The sequence below is a fragment of the Strix uralensis genome, chromosome 40 (genome assembly GCF_047716275.1).
Source record: "Strix uralensis isolate ZFMK-TIS-50842 chromosome 40, bStrUra1, whole genome shotgun sequence".
In the NCBI taxonomy this organism is placed as follows: Eukaryota; Metazoa; Chordata; class Aves; order Strigiformes; family Strigidae; genus Strix; species Strix uralensis.
Window position 1 is genome coordinate 233129 of NC_134011.1, and position 18208 is coordinate 251336.

The 18208-nt window shown below is 48.7% G+C and overlaps 1 long non-coding RNA gene across 1 annotated transcript; it reads left to right on the forward strand.

Moving 5' to 3' along the window:
• The first annotated feature begins 233 nt into the window (after positions 1-233).
• LOC141937325 (uncharacterized) lies at positions 234-17025 on the forward strand. The gene is made up of 2 exons (XR_012626894.1): positions 234-311; positions 16439-17025. It is a non-coding gene; the product is annotated as an uncharacterized LOC141937325 (long non-coding RNA).
• The last annotated feature ends 1183 nt before the right edge of the window (positions 17026-18208 follow it).

Sequence of the window (18208 nt, forward strand, 5' to 3'; positions counted from 1 at the left end):
CGTGTGAGCAATAAACAGGCAACCCCAGAGGTCAGTAGGATGTAAAAGTAAAAACGAACCTCTGTAAACAGGGGGTAATGAGTTGGCAGCTGGCACATAGTGCAGCGGCATTTGCTCTTGGCAGTGCCCCCCCCCCCCCCCCCAACAAACTGCTGTGAGTTTGTCTTTCTTCTGCGCGTTGCCCCGATCCCAGCTGGACGGAGACCGGCAAATGGTGCCCGTGGGAGCTGGACGGAAGACTGAAGCAGACGGCGGCGTGCTTGTAGGCGAAGGAGGAAAGCGGCGTCCGGACATCAACGTTCATTCCGCTGGTAAGGACCAGAGAGCAGCGCCCGGCCTTGGGGAAGCTGCCGCCATACGAAAGTACAGAAGGGTTTTTTCTGTAACTACCGGACAGCAGCGCCTGGCTGCGGGAAGCTGCTGGCATACGCTTTTTCTTCTCCTTCTCTTAAATCATAAGGGGTTTTGTCTTTCTTGCTCTCTTTCTTGCAAATCATGGGATCGGGGGTTTCTAAGCAACAAAAGCACTATATGCAAGTTTTAAAGCAGCTAGTGAAGACTGCCAAATATTCAGTAACAGATGACCAACTGCAGGAGATACTGCGCTGTATCTTCAAGTATTGTAAATGGTTCCCGGTCAACAAACTTTTGATTTAGCATTATGGTGGAAGGTCGGACAGGAGTTTAAAGCTAATGAAGACCTGGGGAGTGCATTGCCGACCTCTGGCTTGCTCACATGGCGAGTGATTTACGTGGCTTTACACGCACTGGTAGGAGACATCCCAGAACCTGTCGGTACCTCATCCCGACAGGGGAAAGAACTAACTCCTACTGCCCCCCCGGCAGAAGCAAGCGGGGATGAAAAGGTTAAAGAGGAGGAATTACAATCTGTACCTTCTGATTTTCCACCTCCCCCACCGGAGGCATTCCCGGTAGAGATTCAGGGAGGAGGACCTAGGATAGAAACATGTTTTAGGGAGACATTAAATAATGGGGACCCTGTGGCGTTTCCAGCAATCTTAACGCCCAACCAGCAGCCGCACACAAGCCCCTGCCATACCAGGTTTTTAAAGAACTACGTAACAGCGTTAATGAGAACGGGCTTCAAAACTCATTTACAAGAGGTATACTGGAGGCAATCACTCACGGGTATCAGTTGGTCCCATGGCATTGGCTGGCTCTTATAAAAACGGTATTAACGCCGGCACAGTATTCTATCTGGAAAACAGAGTTTTCAGAGCTCTGTACAGTGCAATCTGTGAAAAATTTGGCTGACGGTACACCGATAGGCTATGACATGCTGGTCGGCAAAGGACAGTATAGAGACCCCCTTGTACAAGCCTGGCAAGATCAGCGCTTGTTTACCCAGGCCTCCCGAGCGGCTTTAATAGCGTGGGAAAAGGTACCAGCTGGGGAACGCAGAACGGGTTCCTTTGCAACCATCCGACAAGGGTCTCAGGAGTCATCTTGGCAATTTATCGATCGTTTACAGGCGGCGATCTCCCGTCAGGTAGATAACCCTGAGGCAGCCGAAGCTCTAACGTTACAACTGGCGTATGACAGTGCTAACGCTGACTGTCAAGCGGTGCTTGCACCGCTCAGGGGAAAAACCCAGGAGCTTGGCGAGTATCTGAAAGCTTGCCAACATGTAGGTACCGAGGGCCACAAGGCGCAGCTCCTGGCCGCAGCCGTATTGGGAGTGCGGCCGAGCCTGGCACCGTGCCCCCAGCCCGTGCCCGCCCGCCCCGCCTCCCCCGAACACCAAAAGCGGCAGTTTTTATAGAAGGTGCTGACACTATGATGCGGCATCTTTTGTCTGCCACCATGAGGAATAAACTGATTAAGGCTGCTCCACCGGTACATAAAAATGTAATCGTGACTCTTTTGATTAATAAGACAGAAAATCCCCTTCGTAATGTGGTAGAAAAAAATACAGCAGCTGGGTGACCTTGGAGAGTGAGGCCCCCGAGGGAGTGCAGGGAATCGAGACACTCGAGACAGCCCCAAAGGCAGTGAAACGGGAGTTCTCGTAAGGAAATGTTTACAGTTTTGTTAAAAGACGGCATGTCTCGTGAAAAAAAAAAAAAATTGATGGTGTTCCAACTGACGAGCTGTGGCAAATATATAGACAGAGAGGGCTGGGTAAACCTAGCGAGAGAGTGCAGAGTTCTAAAACTAAGGATCCAGGGACAGCTCAGCCTACAGTGCCCCTTCTCAAACCTCAACGGGACCCTCCATCTGCCCACGGAGGGTCCCCGTGGGTGGATCAACTGTTCCCACTTGCAGGGAAAGGGACTCCAAATCCTCGCTGCAGCCGGGGCTCCCCAGCAACTGCGGATCTGGATATTAGCACCCTGTTGTGTAGTAATGATTAGGTGCATTTGCCTTGTTTAATCATATGTAGTAATAAGTAAGTGTACTATTCCGTATATTTCTTACTGCTTATTTTTGTAGTACTTAGTTATATGCTTTATTTATTGGTAGTGAAATCAGCCTACTCTTTACACTCCGATGTCTGAGTTTAATTGAGTAGGTGATAGGGCAGGAGCAGTCCCTGGCTTGCGTAGTTTCTTGTGATGTCACCTGTAGCTGAGTAGGTGGTAGGGTAGGTGCAGGGTCTGGCTTCTGCAGCTGCTTGTGATGTCACCTGTAGCTGAGTAGGTGGTAGAGCAGGAGCAGGCCCTGGCTTGGGCAGCTGCTTGGCATGTCACCTGTAAAGGAGTAGGAGATGCAGGCCCTGTTTCTTGCATCTGCTTCTGTTGTCCCCTGCAGGTGAGGAGGCGATCAGTGTACGTGCAGGCCCTGAAATCGTCAGCTGCACGTGACCTCCCTTGTTGCTGAGTGGGTGATAGGGCAGGAGCAGGCCCTGGTTTCTGCAGCTGCTTGTGATGTCCCTGTGGCTGCGTAAGCCATAGGGAGGTGCAGGCCCCGGCTTGTAGAGGCTTTTGTCATGTCCTTTCAGTTGAGTATCTTTTGGGGCAGGTACAGGCCCTGCCTTGTGCAGCTGCTTGTGACGTCACTTGTAGGTTCTTAGGTGACAGGGCAGGAGCAGGCCCTGGCCTGTTTAGCTGCTTGTGATGTCACCTGTAGCTGAGTAGGGCATTAGGCTGGAGCAGAAACTGGCTGTTGTAGTTTCTTCTGACGTCAGTTGCAGCTTTTTACGTCACAGGACAGGAGCTGGCTGTGCCTTGCGCAGCAGATTGTGATGTCACCTAGAGATGAGTAGGTGATAGGGCAGGAGTACGCCCTGGCTAGTGAAGCTGTTTATGATGCCACCTATACCTCTGAGCTTGATAGGGCAGGAGCAGGCCCTGGCTTGTGCAGCTGCTTGTGATGTCACCTGTAGCTGAGTAGATGATAGGGTAGGAACAGACCTTGGCTTGTGCAGCTGCCTGTGATGTCACGGAGAGCTGTGTGTTAAAGGATTTCACCAGACTGTGGGTATCTCCAGGCTTGCTTTATTAACAACTCAGAGTTGGGCCATCACCTCAGGGAGTGGCAACAGCTAACAAAAAGCGCCCTCTATATATACGATATAACATACAATACAAAGAGTCTTTGGTGATTTTCCAGGAACTTTCAGCTCTTAATTCATCATCCATTTCAAAAGTCCATTATATTCCACAGTTTCGGCTAGTTCTTATCGTTCCGTTCTAATTCCTCTTCGGACACCACTGCTCACTGATGCAGTCTTGGGTCATCATGGTTACTTATCTTCAGTATTGTTCCTAGAGCACCTGTGCTCTATAAAACAATATCTATTTATTAATTATTCCTGCTATTAATAATATCTGAAGAGAAAAGAGTTTTCTAAAGCTTGTTCCTTTTACACTGTGTAGGTGACAGGGAAGGATATCCCAAGCTTCTGCGGCTGGTTGTGATGTGACTTGTAGCTGAGTAGGTGATAGGGCAGGAGCAGGGCCTGGCTTGTGCAGCTCCTTGTGATGTCACATTTAACTGAGGAGGTGATAGGGCCGGTGGAGGCCCTGGTGTTTTGGTTTGAACTCAGCCAGTATCAAATTTTCACGTGGCCAGTTGTTTACTTCCCCCCCCCCGCCCGGTGAAATACAGGCGGGACAAAAGAAGAAATTTTAAGTTGAATAAAAAAAAAATGTAGTAATAGTAACAAAACCAACAGTAACAATAGTAACTCCAAAATGGGTAAAAGGCAGCAGTGGTCACCGAGCGGCGACCGGTACAGAGCCCGTCCCCAGCAGCGATCCAACCGCACCAGAGAATCCCACCCCGACAATCCGGAAACCGAAAACAAAAATCACACATGAGAGAGCACACGCCCGCCTACATGCTGAGCTTGACGGCACATGACATGGAAAGCTCCAATGATCAATCGAGACCCGGCCCTTCAGCTGTGCTCCCTCTCAGCCCACGGAAAGTTAACTCTATCCTGGCCAAAACCAGGACATCTCCACCCCTTATTCCACACCATTGACGTCATGCTCAGGTTCCAAACACATTCTAAGGAATCACCGCCCCTTTTCCCAGGTCTCACAGATCTCATTCCCTCAGTCTGTGGGCCATCCTTCCACAATGTCTGCTGAGTTCATTTAGTCCCTAACTTCGGGTTCCATCTGTCATGGCAGTCTTTAAGGCTGGAGGAATGAGGCGGAGTTGGCTGAGTCGGTGGAGCAGGAGGCTTTGGATGTGGCAGGAGGATGTTGTGAGGCACCAATTGCAGTAACAGGGTTATTTGACAGTTTGATTTGTTGGCTATTTTCACCCAAAATCAAATCTCCTTAAGGCACACATCGGACTTCTCAGTCCTTCTGTATTACCCACCAAGTCCACCCAGGTCCTTGGGCAAAAGTAAGCCCACACATGGGTTTACCTTTACCCACTGCAGGAGTAACCCAGAGGGTCTTCCCCAGCATATCCCTAATGCGCACTGCGGGGGCTTTATCCCCATCCACGGTATGTAGGAGGTTTGACTGAGCAGGGCCAGCCTGCTTGGCAGGTCCTCTGGTATTGACTAACCAGGTGGCTTTTGCTAAGTGCACGTCCCAGTGTTTGAAAGTTCCACCCCCCCATTGCTCTCAGTGTAGTTTTCAGCAACCCATTGTATCGTTCAATTTTCCCAGAGGCTGGTGCATGGGAGGGAATGTGATATATCCACTCAATGCCATGTTCTTTGGCCCAGGCGTCTATGAGGTTGTTTCGGAAATGTGTCCCATTATCTTCTTTCTGGCGTGCCATGTCGCCATAAGACTTTCTCCTCAAGACCTAAAATGGTGTTCCGGGCAGTGGCATGGGACACAGCACAAGTTTCCAACCAACCGGTGTCGCAGATGAAAGTATTGACATGGTAACGATTTAGTAGGAAATCTAGATTTATTAATAATTAACAACAATTTATCATTACAAAATAATTCAGAAATGTTGAAAGAAAGAAAAGCAACTTATTTACAGATTCTAAAATTACAAGATTCACACTAACGTACTTAACGGTACCTTAATTTATACATATATACATGTGCATACACAAAACGTACAAACACACACAGAAACAAAAGTATTTGGATCCAGTAGAATGAAGTACGTACCCACGCACCAGTAAGCAGAGAAAGAGTGGGTGAAAGAGAAGCTAGCTCAAAGTAAAATTTCCCTCTTTTCGAGTTTAGAGTAAATACTCACAATGCCTTGGCATTCCTCAACAGGCGATAATTGAGACTCGAGCAGGTGGACTTCGCCCTGGCCTTCCCTCAGGGTTTGGTACCTGAGAGGCGTCCCAGCTCAGGGGAGATGCTGGTCACAGGCTGCTGCGATCCAGGAGAGCTCAAAGGGTCTCCCTTGTGGTCACCATTTATAGGGTCCAAGATAATTGACTTTTGTCAGATCCCTTTTGCTCATGCCCAGCTCGAAGAACGAAGTATTCTGGTGCCTTCCAGCAGTTGCACAAGAACTTGATGAATGTGCAGCTCTGTTATTGTTCCCATTTGCCCGCATCCCTGGCACAGGTGTGCCAGGCCATTAGGAGATGATGGGCTGTCATAACCATTTCATGGCAATTGGGAGGGGCAGGAGCCAGGCTCGTTAAGGGGGTGCCTTAAAGTTAGCAGTCCTTATCTCCACAGATTGGTGTATAGCTCGGGGGAGGTGGGTGGAATCAGACTTAGCACAAAGCAGACCAACAAGGAGGGGTGGGGAGGGGTGAGAATTGCACCACCACAGGGTGATTACAGCAGTGGAAACGGCGCAACTGGCAGCGCAGAGGCAAACCCGTCTGGGCTGCTGAATGATAGCAAGATATTGCTGCTCGGGTAGAGAGTCTGGTTGTGAAAGTATCTCATGTAGACACTCACGTACCCAAGAGCCGGGCCACTGAAGAACATCAGAACAACCAACAGGCAGATCAGGCTGCCAAGATCAAGGTGGCTCAAGTAGATCTGGACTGGCAACACAAGGGTGAACAATTTATGGCTCGCTGGGCCCATGACTCCTCAGGCCATCAGGGAAGAGATGCAACATATAGGTGGGCTCATGACCAAGGGGTGGACTTAACCATGGATGTTATTGCACAGGTAATCCACGAATGTGAGACATGTGCTGCGATCAAGCAAGCCAAACGGTTAAAGCCCATTTGGTGTGGAGGACGATGGTCAAAGTATAAATATGGGGAGGCCTGGCAGATTGATTATATCACGCTCCCACAAACTCGGCACATCAAACACTATGTGCTTACAATGGTGGAAGCAGCCACCGGTTGGTTGGAAACTTATGCCGTGCCCCATGCCACTGCCCGGAACACCATTTTAGGCCTTGAGGAGAAAGTCTTATGGCGACATGGCACGCCAGAAAGAATTGAGTCAGATAATGGGACACATTTCCGAAACAACCTCATAGACGCCTGGGCCAAAGAACATGGCATTGAGTGGATATATCACATTCCCTCCCATGCACCAGCCTCTGGGAAAATTGAACGATACAATGGGTTGCTGAAAACTACACTGAGAGCAATGGGGGGGTGGAACTTTCAAACACTGGGACGTGCACTTAGCAAAAGCCACCTGGTTAGTCAATACCAGAGGACCTGCCAAGCAGGCTGGCCCTGCTCAGTCAAACCTCCTACATACCGTGGATGGGGATAAAGCCCCCGCAGTGCGCATTAGGGATATGCTGGGGAAGACCCTCTGGGTTACTCCTGCAGTGGGTAAAGGTAAACCCATGTGTGGGCTTACTTTTGCCCAAGGACCTGGGTGGACTTGGTGGGTAATACAGAAGGACTGAGAAGTCCGATGTGTGCCTTAAGGAGATTTGATTTTGGGTGAAAATAGCCAACAAATCAAACTGTCAAATAACCCTGTTACTGCAATTGGTGCCTCACAACATCCTCCTGCCACATCCAAAGCCTCCTGCTCCACCGACTCAGCCAACTCCGCCTCATTCCTCCAGCCTTAAAGACTGCCATGACAGATGGAACCCGAAGTTAGGGACTAAATGAACTCAGCAGACATTGTGGAAGGATGGCCCACAGACTGAGGGAATGAGATCTGTGAGACCTGGGAAAAGGGGCGGTGATTCCTTAGAATGTGTTTGGAACCTGAGCATGACGTCAATGGTGTGGAATAAGGGGTGGAGATGTCCTGGTTTTGGCCAGGATAGAGTTAACTTTCCGTGGGCTGAGAGGGAGCACAGCTGAAGGGCCGGGTCTCGATTGATCATTGGAGCTTTCCATGTCATGTGCCGTCAAGCTCAGCATGTAGGCGGGCGTGTGCTCTCTCATGTGTGATTTTTGTTTTCGGTTTCCGGATTGTCGGGGTGGGATTCTCTGGTGCGGTTGGATCGCTGCTGGGGACGGGCTCTGTACCGGTCGCCGCTCGGTGACCACTGCTGCCTTTTACCCGTTTTGGAGTTACTATTGTTACTGTTGGTTTTGTTACTATTACTACATTTTTTTTTATTCAACCTAAAATTTCTTCTTTTGCCGCTCCCCTATTTCACTGGGGGAGGGGGGGTGTGGGTGTGGGGGTGTGTGTGTGAGAATAGCAAAACAGTGAGAAATCTGTAAATCACACATATTTCCTTGACACAGGGTGCCCAGAGCAAGCACAGGGCGGGATGGAGGTCCAGTGATTTGTGTTTGTCGTGGCACCAAGGAGGAATGCGGAGTGGGGTGTAGGCCACGCAGTCCCATTCTTTCACTCCTCTCAAGGACAGATTTATCTCCTGTTCTACCCCTTTCTCTCAAGGGATGATTTTTGCAGTAGCCTGACAGCCTTGTTCCTCATCCTCCCTTTTTTCTCACAAAACCCAGCTGTACCCCTCGCACCAAGGAATGTACTGTGCCGTTACTCAGAAGACAATGACTTGACTACAGTCTCACCTGCTCACCGTAACTACTAAGACAAATAGTACCCCAAGTTTGTACCTAACTTGGAGGGACAATAATCCGACACCAAATTGGAGGGACAGATCGACGGGTTTGTGCTCTCGCCCCCCCCCCCCCCCCGAAGGGATGCCTTTTGGTAAGATGTCTTCGGCTACGGCGAGTGTATACCCGGGAACTGTGTGTGTGATGGCAATCCTTTTTCTTTTGTGTAGTGCTATACAGCCACCCTGCAGTCTGTGCATTTAGCGTAGGCAATCTTAAAGAATCTGTAGATGTTGCATAAAAAATAAACCGTACTATTCGTGAAACTGACGGCTTCTTTTGAATGCAGCCGGACCTACCGCATATGGGCTGTTTGTGTGTGCGGGTCAGACCTATAGTTACGGCCCCAAATGACATACCGATTAAGAGCTAACTCCAGCCGCCCCTAGCCCCTCTAATCTCTGAGGACCGGCTAGAATGCAAGGGGATTCATCTCTTACCAAATTTATTTATTTTAACCCTAAATGCAACGGGGGGGAAGTAAACAACTGGCCACGTGGCAATTTGCTAACGGCTGAGTTCAAACCACAACAAGGACTCATACACTATCAATGATTGTCCTCCTTGGACCATCAAAGGCACTCCCCTCAATATGATACATCCCAGCAACTCTGAAAAATATTTAGGCCTACATATAGATCCATGGGTAGGAATATCAAAGCCAAAGCTGCTGGAAAAAATGAAAGATTGGTTACTGAGAATTGAGAGATCTCCCTTGAAGCCATTCCAAAACCAGACAATTTGAGAACTAATACTATCCCCCATATAATCTACCCAGCAGACCACTCAGATGTTAAAGTCACATACCTAGAAACACTCAATCTAACAATTAGAAAAGCAGTAAAAGAACAGTTACATCTACCTCCAAGTACATCTGATGCTGTTTTATATTCTAGTACCAAAGACGGAGGCTTAGACCTAACAAGGCGCTCTGGTCTAATTCCCAGTGTGCAAACTAGAAGATTACACAGAATTGCACAGTCCTCGGACAAAACAATAAAAACAACTGTCAGTCATGAAGGAATTGAAAAAGAATTCGAACATTTGTGGATAGCTGCTGGAGGAGATAAAATTCCATCAATTTGGGACCCAAGGGCTGTCATAGTAGTTAGAAATGAAATAATAGCCAATGAAGATTCGGAATGGGAAAGGCCCACACCAAAACCAATATTTCCAAAACCTTGTAATTGGTCACAACAAGAATTTCTAAATTGGACTAAACTGCTGTCCCAGGGCCGGGGAATCTCTAATTTTGAAAAAGATAAAATTAGTAACAATTGGATTGAACATTATAGAGGCATTCCTCAGAGAAAACTTATCACTGCCCTACAATTAAGAGCAAAGGTTAATCCTACCAGGGAATTTCTAGCAAGAGGCAGACAAAAGATGCATAATAAATCATGTTGTCATTGTCATGCTGAAATTGAAACACGTGCACATATTACTGGTTTTTGCCCCATAGCACAAGATGCCAGAATTAAAAGACACAACAAAATTTCAAAATATTAATTGATGAGGCGAAAAAGAAAGAATGGGTGATATTTCAGGAACCAACAATTAAAGATAATCACAACAAATTATATAACCTCAGCTGGCTGGAAGTGCTTAGACCTTCCTTGTGGGGAAGGGATGGGTGGCAACCCCATCTGCAAAAGGTGTACTCGGGTGGAGGACCTCTTGAAGCAGGTGGCAGAGTTACAGCAGACCACTACAAGAGTGCATGACATCAGGGAGGCAGAAAAGGAGATCGACAACTGGGTCCAGGGGTATGTAGTAGTGGATTCACAGACTCTGGACAAAGAGCCAGAAGTTCCACTGGCACAACCAAATACTGGTGAAGCTGACAATAGAGAAGAATGGGAATTTGTGAAGGCAAGATCCAGGAGGAGGAGAAGGAAGAACCCTCCCTCAAAGCCTGAAGTGCCCTTGCAGAACTGCTTTATGACTCTGTGGAAGGATAAGGGTGAAAAGAAGGAGATAGACACCTTAGAGCAGGGGAAGACGGCCAGAATAACAAGTGCGATCAAGAAAAAGCGGCAGGTAATAGTAGTGGGAGAGTCTCTTCTGAGGAGTACTGAGGCATCCAGACCCACTATCTAGAGAAGTTTGCTGCTTACCGGGGACTAGGATAAAGGATATAATGGTAAGATTACCAAACCTGGTGCTTCCCACGGATTACTGCCCGCTGTTACTGTTTCACGTGGGCACCAGGGATGCAGCCCAGGTAAACTAAAAACCATCAAGAGGGACTACAGAGCCCTAGGAGAGGCAGTGAAGCACTCGGGGGCCCAGGTAGTCTTCTCATCAATCCTCCCAGTCAAAGGTTGGGGGCTTGAAAGAGAAAACAAAATTAAGAAAATCAATGACTGGCTCCAGGAGTGGTGTCACAACCAGGGTTTCGGATACTTGGACCATGGGTCTCGCTTTGAGAAACCTGGGCTTTTAGGGGCTGATGGGGTACATCTTTCAGTTAAAGGGGAGAACATATTTGGACAGAGACTAGCAACCTAGTAAAGAAGACTTTAAACTAGATTTGTCAGGGGAGGGGATCCTCATTCCATCCCGCTTTCAGGCCAGTGCTGGAAATAGATACCCTGGCTCCCGGGGTCGTTCGCAGGCCAGTGGGAGAGCACATGAAGCACGAGATAATGGATTCCAGGTAGAATGTATTTCAGCCGGCAAGTTGGCTTCAATGGGGGCCCCACTTAAATGCCTCTGTGCAAATGCACGGAGCATGGGGAACCAGCAAGAGGAGTTAGAGATGTGTGCACATCTACAAGGTTATGATGTTACAGGTATCACTGAGACGTGGTGTGATGGCTCCTATGACTGGATCGTAGGTATAGATGGGTATAGGCTCTTAAGGAAAGATAGACAGGGAAGAAGAGGAGGGGGTGTTGCCCTTTATGTTAATGACCAGCTGGAATCCATGGAGCTTGGCCTGGGGATGAATGAGGAACAAACTGAGAGCTTATGGGTCAAGGTGAAAGGAAAGGCAGGGGAAGGTGATATCATAGTGGGGGTCTGCTACAGGCCACCCGACCAGGATGACCGGGCAGATGAGGCCCTCTATAGACAGACAGGAGAGGCTTCACATTCACAAGCCCTGGTCCTTATGGGAGACTTCAATCACCCAGATATCTGTTGGGGGGACGGCACAGCAGGGCACCAGCAATCCAGGAGGTTCCTGGAATCCATTGACAACAACTTCCTTCTCCAGGTGGTGGAGGAGCCAACAAGAAGGGGTGCCATGCTGGACCTTGTTCTCACCAACAAGGAGGGGCTGGTGGATAATGTGAAGCTGAAGGGAAGCGTTGGCTGCAGTGACCATGAAGTGTTAAGAGTTCATGATCCTCAGGGCATCAAGGAGAGTGTGCAGGAAGCTCACCACCCTGGACTTCAGGAAAGCAGACTTTGACCTTTTCAGGGATCTGCTTACTGAAGGACCATGGGATGATGCCCTGAAGGGGAGAGGGGCCCGAGAATGCTGGTCCATATTCAAGGACCACCTCCTCCAAGCCCAGGAACAATGCATTACAAAAAAGCAGAAGGCAGGTAAGAATGCGTGGATGGACAAGAAGCTCCTGGACAAGGTTAGAGATAAAAAGAAAATTTACAGAAGGTGGAAGGATGGACAGGCAGACTGGGAAGAATATAAAGAATTTGTCCAAGTAGCTAGGGATCAGGTTAGGAAAGCAAAAGTCCAGATAAAATTAAACCTAGCCTGGCACATCAAGGGGCGTAAGAAAAACATTTTTAGGCATGTAAATAAAAGGAAGGCTAGGGAAGATGTGGGTCCTCTCCAGAAGGGAACAGGAGAACTGGTCACGGAGGATATGGAGAAGGCTAAGGTTCTCAATGATTTCTTTGCCTCAGTCTTTACCAGCAAGGGCTTCAGCCACACTGCCCAAGATGTAGAAGGTGAAGGTGGGGAGGACTGGGAGAAGGATAATCCGCCCACTGTCAGTGAAGATCAGGTTCGAGAACATCTAAAGAACCTGAATGTGTACAAGTCTATGGGGCCTGATGAGATCCATCCACGGATCCTGAAGGAACTGGCAGATGAAGTTGCTAGGCCACTCACCATCATATTTGAGAGGTCATGGCAGTCTGGTGAAGTGCCCACTGATTGGAAAAGGGGAAATATCTCCCCATTTTTAAAAAGGGAAAAAAGGAAGATTCGGGCAACTACAGACCAGTCAGTCTTACCTCCGTGCCTGGTAAGATCATGGAGCAGATCCTCCTGAAGGCTCTGCTAGGGCACATGGATAATGTAGAGGTGATTGGTGGCAACCAACATGTCTTCACCAAGGGAAAATCCTGCCTGACAAATTTGATGGCCTTTTATGATGGAGTGACAGCATCAATAGATAAGGGAAGAGCAACTGATGTCATTTACCTGGACTTGTGCAAGGCCTTTGACATTGTCTCGCATGACATCCTGGTCTCCAAGTTGGAAAGACATGGATTTGATGGATGTACCACTTGGTGGATAAGGAATTGGTTGGAAGGCCACACTCAAAGGGTTGCGGTCAATGGTTCAATGTCCAAGTGGAGACCGGTGACAAGTGGTGTCCCTCAAGGATCGGTACGGGGACCGGTACTGTTTAATATCTTTGTTGACGATATGGATAGTGGGATGGAGTGCACCCTCAGCAAGTTTGCCGATGACACCAAGCTGTGTGGTGTGGTTGACACGCTGGAGGGAGGGGATGTGCCATCCAGAGGGACCTGGACAGGCTGGAGAGGTGGGCCCAGGCCAAACTCATGAAGTTCAACAAGGCCAAGTGTAAGGTCCTGCACCTGGGCCGGGGCAATCCCAAGCACAGATACAGGCTGAGTAATGAGTGGATTGAGAACAGTCCTGGGGAGAAGATCCTGGCCGTGTTGGTGAATGATAAGATCAACATGAGCCAACAGTGTGCGCTTGCAGCCCAAAAAGCCAACCAAAAAGCCAAGCACAAGAAGTGTGGCCAGTAGTTTGAGGGAGGTGATTCTGCCTCTCTACTCTGCCCTCGTGAGACCCCACCTGAAATACTGTGTCCAGCTCTGGAGCCCCCAATACAAGAAGGATATAGAACCATTAGAACGAGTCCAGAGGAAGGCTACCAAGTTGATCAGAGGGCTGGAACACCTCTCCTATGAGGACAGACTGAGAGAGTTGGACTTGTTCAGCCTAGAAAAGAGAAGGCTCCGGGGAGACCTCATAGTGGCCTTCCAGTACCTGAAGGGCGCCTACAAGAAGGCTGGGGAGGGACTTTTTACAAGGGACTGTAATGATAGGACGAGGGGTAATGGGTGGAAGCTGAGGGAGAGGAGGTTTAGACTAAATATAAGGAAGAAGTTTTTTACTGGGAGGGGGGTGAGGCACTGGAACAGGTTGCCCAAAGAGGTTGTGGATGCTCCATCCCTGGAAGTGTTCAGAGCCAGGTTGGATGGAGAGTTGGGCAACCTGATTGCCGGGGTCCTTCTCCATGCGGGAACAGAAACGACACAACACCAATATGATGATCAGATCGTCCATTTATTTCCCAGTCCTGGTTACATTTATATTCTACTAAGTTCCGTACACGCGCTCATCTATCTTCTAATAGGCTACAGGTTATCTGCACGCGCTGTTCATGCGCCTCTACAAGCATTTACATTGGTTAATTGCAATTAGTACGTAAAGCCCAAAACTTGCCAAAAACTCCCTTATCTCATACCCTGTTTTGCTCGGACTTGTGTGCTTTTGCTGACCACAGATGTTTCTCACTTATGTGCTATCTTGTGTGTTTTTGCCAGTCTTATTTTGCTGGCCTTGTCTTCGTCCTTGCATTCTTCTGCCTGCACTAACTTCCCTCCAGCACGGCCCAGACTCCTACATCTCCCCCCTTTTTTTTTTTTTAATTTGCTCAACCAAACTTTGCAGCATCCCCTGCAAACATTGGAACAAGCAAGGAAGAATCAACATCAAAAGCAGCAATACCATCAATACCATCAATGCTCCTTTGACCAATGTTTGTAACCAACCTCTCAGTCCGAGACCAACGAGCCAATCTGAAAAAGGACCATGTCCCTCTGTAATATGCTTCATGTTATGTTTCATTTTCGCTAATCGTTGGTGTATGCTCTGCGAATGGTCAGACAAATTAAAGCAACACATTCCTTCAAAATCTTCACATCTATGCCCATGTGCCAATAATAAAAATCTACAGCAGCACAATTTTGCAAAGTAGCATGCCTAACACTATCAACATCAGTAAGCAGTGCACTCAGCATTTGTGAAGTTAGATTAAATCGCTTTTCACTCCAACATGCTAATCTACGTATATATTTTTGCATTTATGGCAGCCATTCCTTGCGGAAAGAAGAAAGGAGTAGCTATAACAGTGGCTAATGAAGGTAGCTGTACATTGTTGTTGCAGGTGTCGTCAAAGGTTCAAACAGATCTGTGTGATCTTGACTCATGTCTCCTACTGGCATTCAATAACTCTCTCATGTGCAGAGTAAACAATGTTAGCCGCCCAAGGTAGCATGGGCCACCAACAGGTCGTACAGGAATACCAGGCCATGTTCTATCTCCACAAATCAGAAACACTCCGGGTGGAAGTTTAAAACCTCCTTTGGTGTTTACGGTAACCCTCCTGTTTTCAAATCATTCCAAGGAGAATGCCCTGTTACATTTTGACAACCTATAAAAAAGCCTTGTGCCAACTCCGTGCCAACCAAACATACCATGGGCCATCGAACCAAACCACCCCTGTGCCATTCACTGGCTGGAGTTGAGGAACTGTATCATTACAGTCCTGCATATTAGTTGCAGTAACATCAACATACTTGGCAGGCACAACGCTAGCTAGCAAGTCCAGCTCCTGCAAAGGTAAATGAGCTGATTGATTTAAATTTTTGATGACTGTCTTCTGCCAGGCTGCACTACGCATAGTGGGCCAAACATAGATGCCATTTGGACTTAAACAAGTTTCACTTTCGCTACTAGTCAGGTCCACCCTCTGTTGTTTCCAGTATCTATCAAAGTCAGTTTCATTTTCCTGCAACGGAATGCCAATCAAACAGGTTCGAAAAGGATTATCCACCTGTTGCAAACTCAAACAAAAATCTGACATCCCAGCTGTATTTGTCCATGTTACCCAAATATTTGTCCACGTTACCCATTTCAGCTCAGTTGCTGAGGAGAGGGGCTCCGAGGAGGAGGGTAGCGGCAGGGGACCCTCCTGAAAGCATCAAAAACCCAGGGCAAAACCACAAGCCGTGAAGGCAGAAGCCCAGGGAAGAGGGATGGCCTCAAGTCGCCTCCCCCCTGAGCGGGAAGAGTGAGCTGCCGCTAACGAGGGCGGTGGTGAGGCAGAGTGGGCGGAGACTGGAGTGACACCCCACGCCCCTCACGTACAAGAGCAGCCCCCTGGGAGCGCGAGCGACCAGGAGCGCGGCGAACAGGGCAGGCAAACAGGGCGTGGCACGTCAGAAGGGTGAGGCGCGTCAGTTTGCACGGCAGTTCGCGCAGGCAGGGCGAGCGGACAGGGCGCAGTCTATCTCCGGGGTCTAGAACTTATCTGAGCTAGTTTCCTCTTATCATCCTCCCCGAGTAGACTGAACCATGGTCTCCACTCACGTCAAAACCACCACCAGAAAGAACGTGGCGACCCAGACGGAACTGCCACGCAAACATCCAGCGGTCCAGGTCCTGGGCTGCAGGGAGTGTCTGAGACTGTCAGTCCTGTCGGAAGGCACCAGTGATAACACCTGTGTGCACTGTGATCAGCTGGATGAGCTGCTCAGCCTGGTGGTGGAACTCAAAGAAGAGGTCGAAAGATTATGAAGTATTAGGGAGTGTGAAAGGGAACTTGATTGGTGGAGTTACACCCTAGCACCCCTAAAGCAACAGGAGCAAATGGAGGCTCCAAAGGAGGAAGGTAATCCCTCAACTTCTTGCTACCAGGCAGAAGGAGGGGACCTAAGGGATGGGGGAGGCTGGAAACAGGTCCCTGCTTGGGGAGGCAGGAAAATCCTCTCCCGACCTCCCTCACCCTGCATGGTGTCCCTTCACAATAGATTCGGGGCCCTGGAACTTTTGAGTGAGGAAGAGAAGGAGGAAGGAAATGAGACGAACAAGGAGGAGGACCAAGGTCCACCAAGGCCGGGTCATTCTAGACCAGGTATTAAAACCAGTTCTAAAAAGAACCCCAGAAGAGTCATTGTAGTGGGTGACTCCATTCTGAGGGGTACTGAAGGCCCCATATGCAGACCGGACCCGTTTCATAGGGAAGTCTGCTGCCTCCCTGGGGCCCGTGTCAAGGACCTCAAGGCAAAACTCCCCGCTCTAGCGACACCCAATGTGGAGCAGTTTGCTAACAACTGGCTACGTGAGAAAGGGCACAGCACCGAGGAACTGCTGACAACGGCGACGTGATGGGAAAATACCGAAAAGTATCAAAGAAGAACAAAGAACAGAAGCAAGACTATGTAGAAGGCCTTGCAGAAATCATAAGGGGTGGGATTGGTATTTAACCTTAGCAACCAAGGTATCTAACCTTAGCAACCTATAGGGAGCTCGCTTTTTGCAATATGTATGAACTAATTATTGTAGATATAAAAGAAGTGTGAGTACTAATAAAGTTGAGCCTTTGTGCATTAAATGATGGCTGGGCTCCCGCTGCGTTCTTTCAACAAATGGTGACCGCGACGTGATACGTGCCAAAGGACGTATAAGGCGCCACGAAGGATAAAGACCAGAGAAGGTGGTTCAGGTCCTTAAGCAGCGAGGACGGCGAAAGGCGACTGAAATAAGAGAAAAGGCCCGCGCCCTGGGTGTCATAAGAGGTGAACCCTGCTGATACGTGCTGCCGAGACCTGGAAAGGCTGCAATGGAAAAATTCAGGTATGGACAGGCAAGCAGCATACGATTTATTTGCATCCTGGCTGACACAACGCCGGGTTGAGGGAATAGATGTAAAAAAGGATCTTCAGGGGCTTTTAGCTTATGGGGTAGAGCAAGGTTGTTTTATTAATCCACATGCAGTTCATGAGTTATCGGAATGGCGAAAATTTGGAGATAAATTATGGGAATTAACATTGAACGATGATAAGACAGCAAAAAAGTTGGGAAAGTTATGGAGGGTGGTTCATAATGAATTGCTAAGGTATCAGGCTGAAAAAAGAGCTGCACAGGGCGCAGTTGCGGCAAAAGAGAAAAACACCAGATATGGGGAGGAGGAAACTAGGTGGCCATTACCGCCTACGTTTCGTGAGCTTGTTTTACCACCTTTACGTTCCGAAGAGACGGGACAGGAAAGCTCAGAACGAGTTCTCCCTACCGCTCCCCCCGCCCCCGCCCTGAGTAGCCCTGACGCGTCCAGCCACACTGTGACGCCGGAAAGCGAGAATTCTACTCCTGGCTCAGAAGATGGGCTGGGGATAGAGATCGCTAAAGAAAGGTGTCGGGCTTGGAATGCATTGGCACGAGAGGGGTTAGAAAAAGGGGATGAGGCGATGACTCAGATGGCGACAGCAATGGCTTTTCCAGTTCAGTTTCAGCCGAACCCAGCTGGTGGAATAAATGCTACTGTTACGGCATTAGATTGGAAGCTTTTGTCACAATTGCGCTCTACAGTGAGTTCTTATGGTGTTACTGGTGAACCGGTTCGTCAAATGTTAGATTATCTCTGGAGCACTCAACTTCTTTTGCCTGCAGATTGTCGGGGTATAGCAAAGTTAATTTTCTCTCCTAGTCAGTTGTTGTTGTTTAATGCGCATTGGCAAGCGAGAGTATTAGAATCGGTAGCGGTACAGCGGCAAGCGGGAGATCCATTACAAGGGATCACA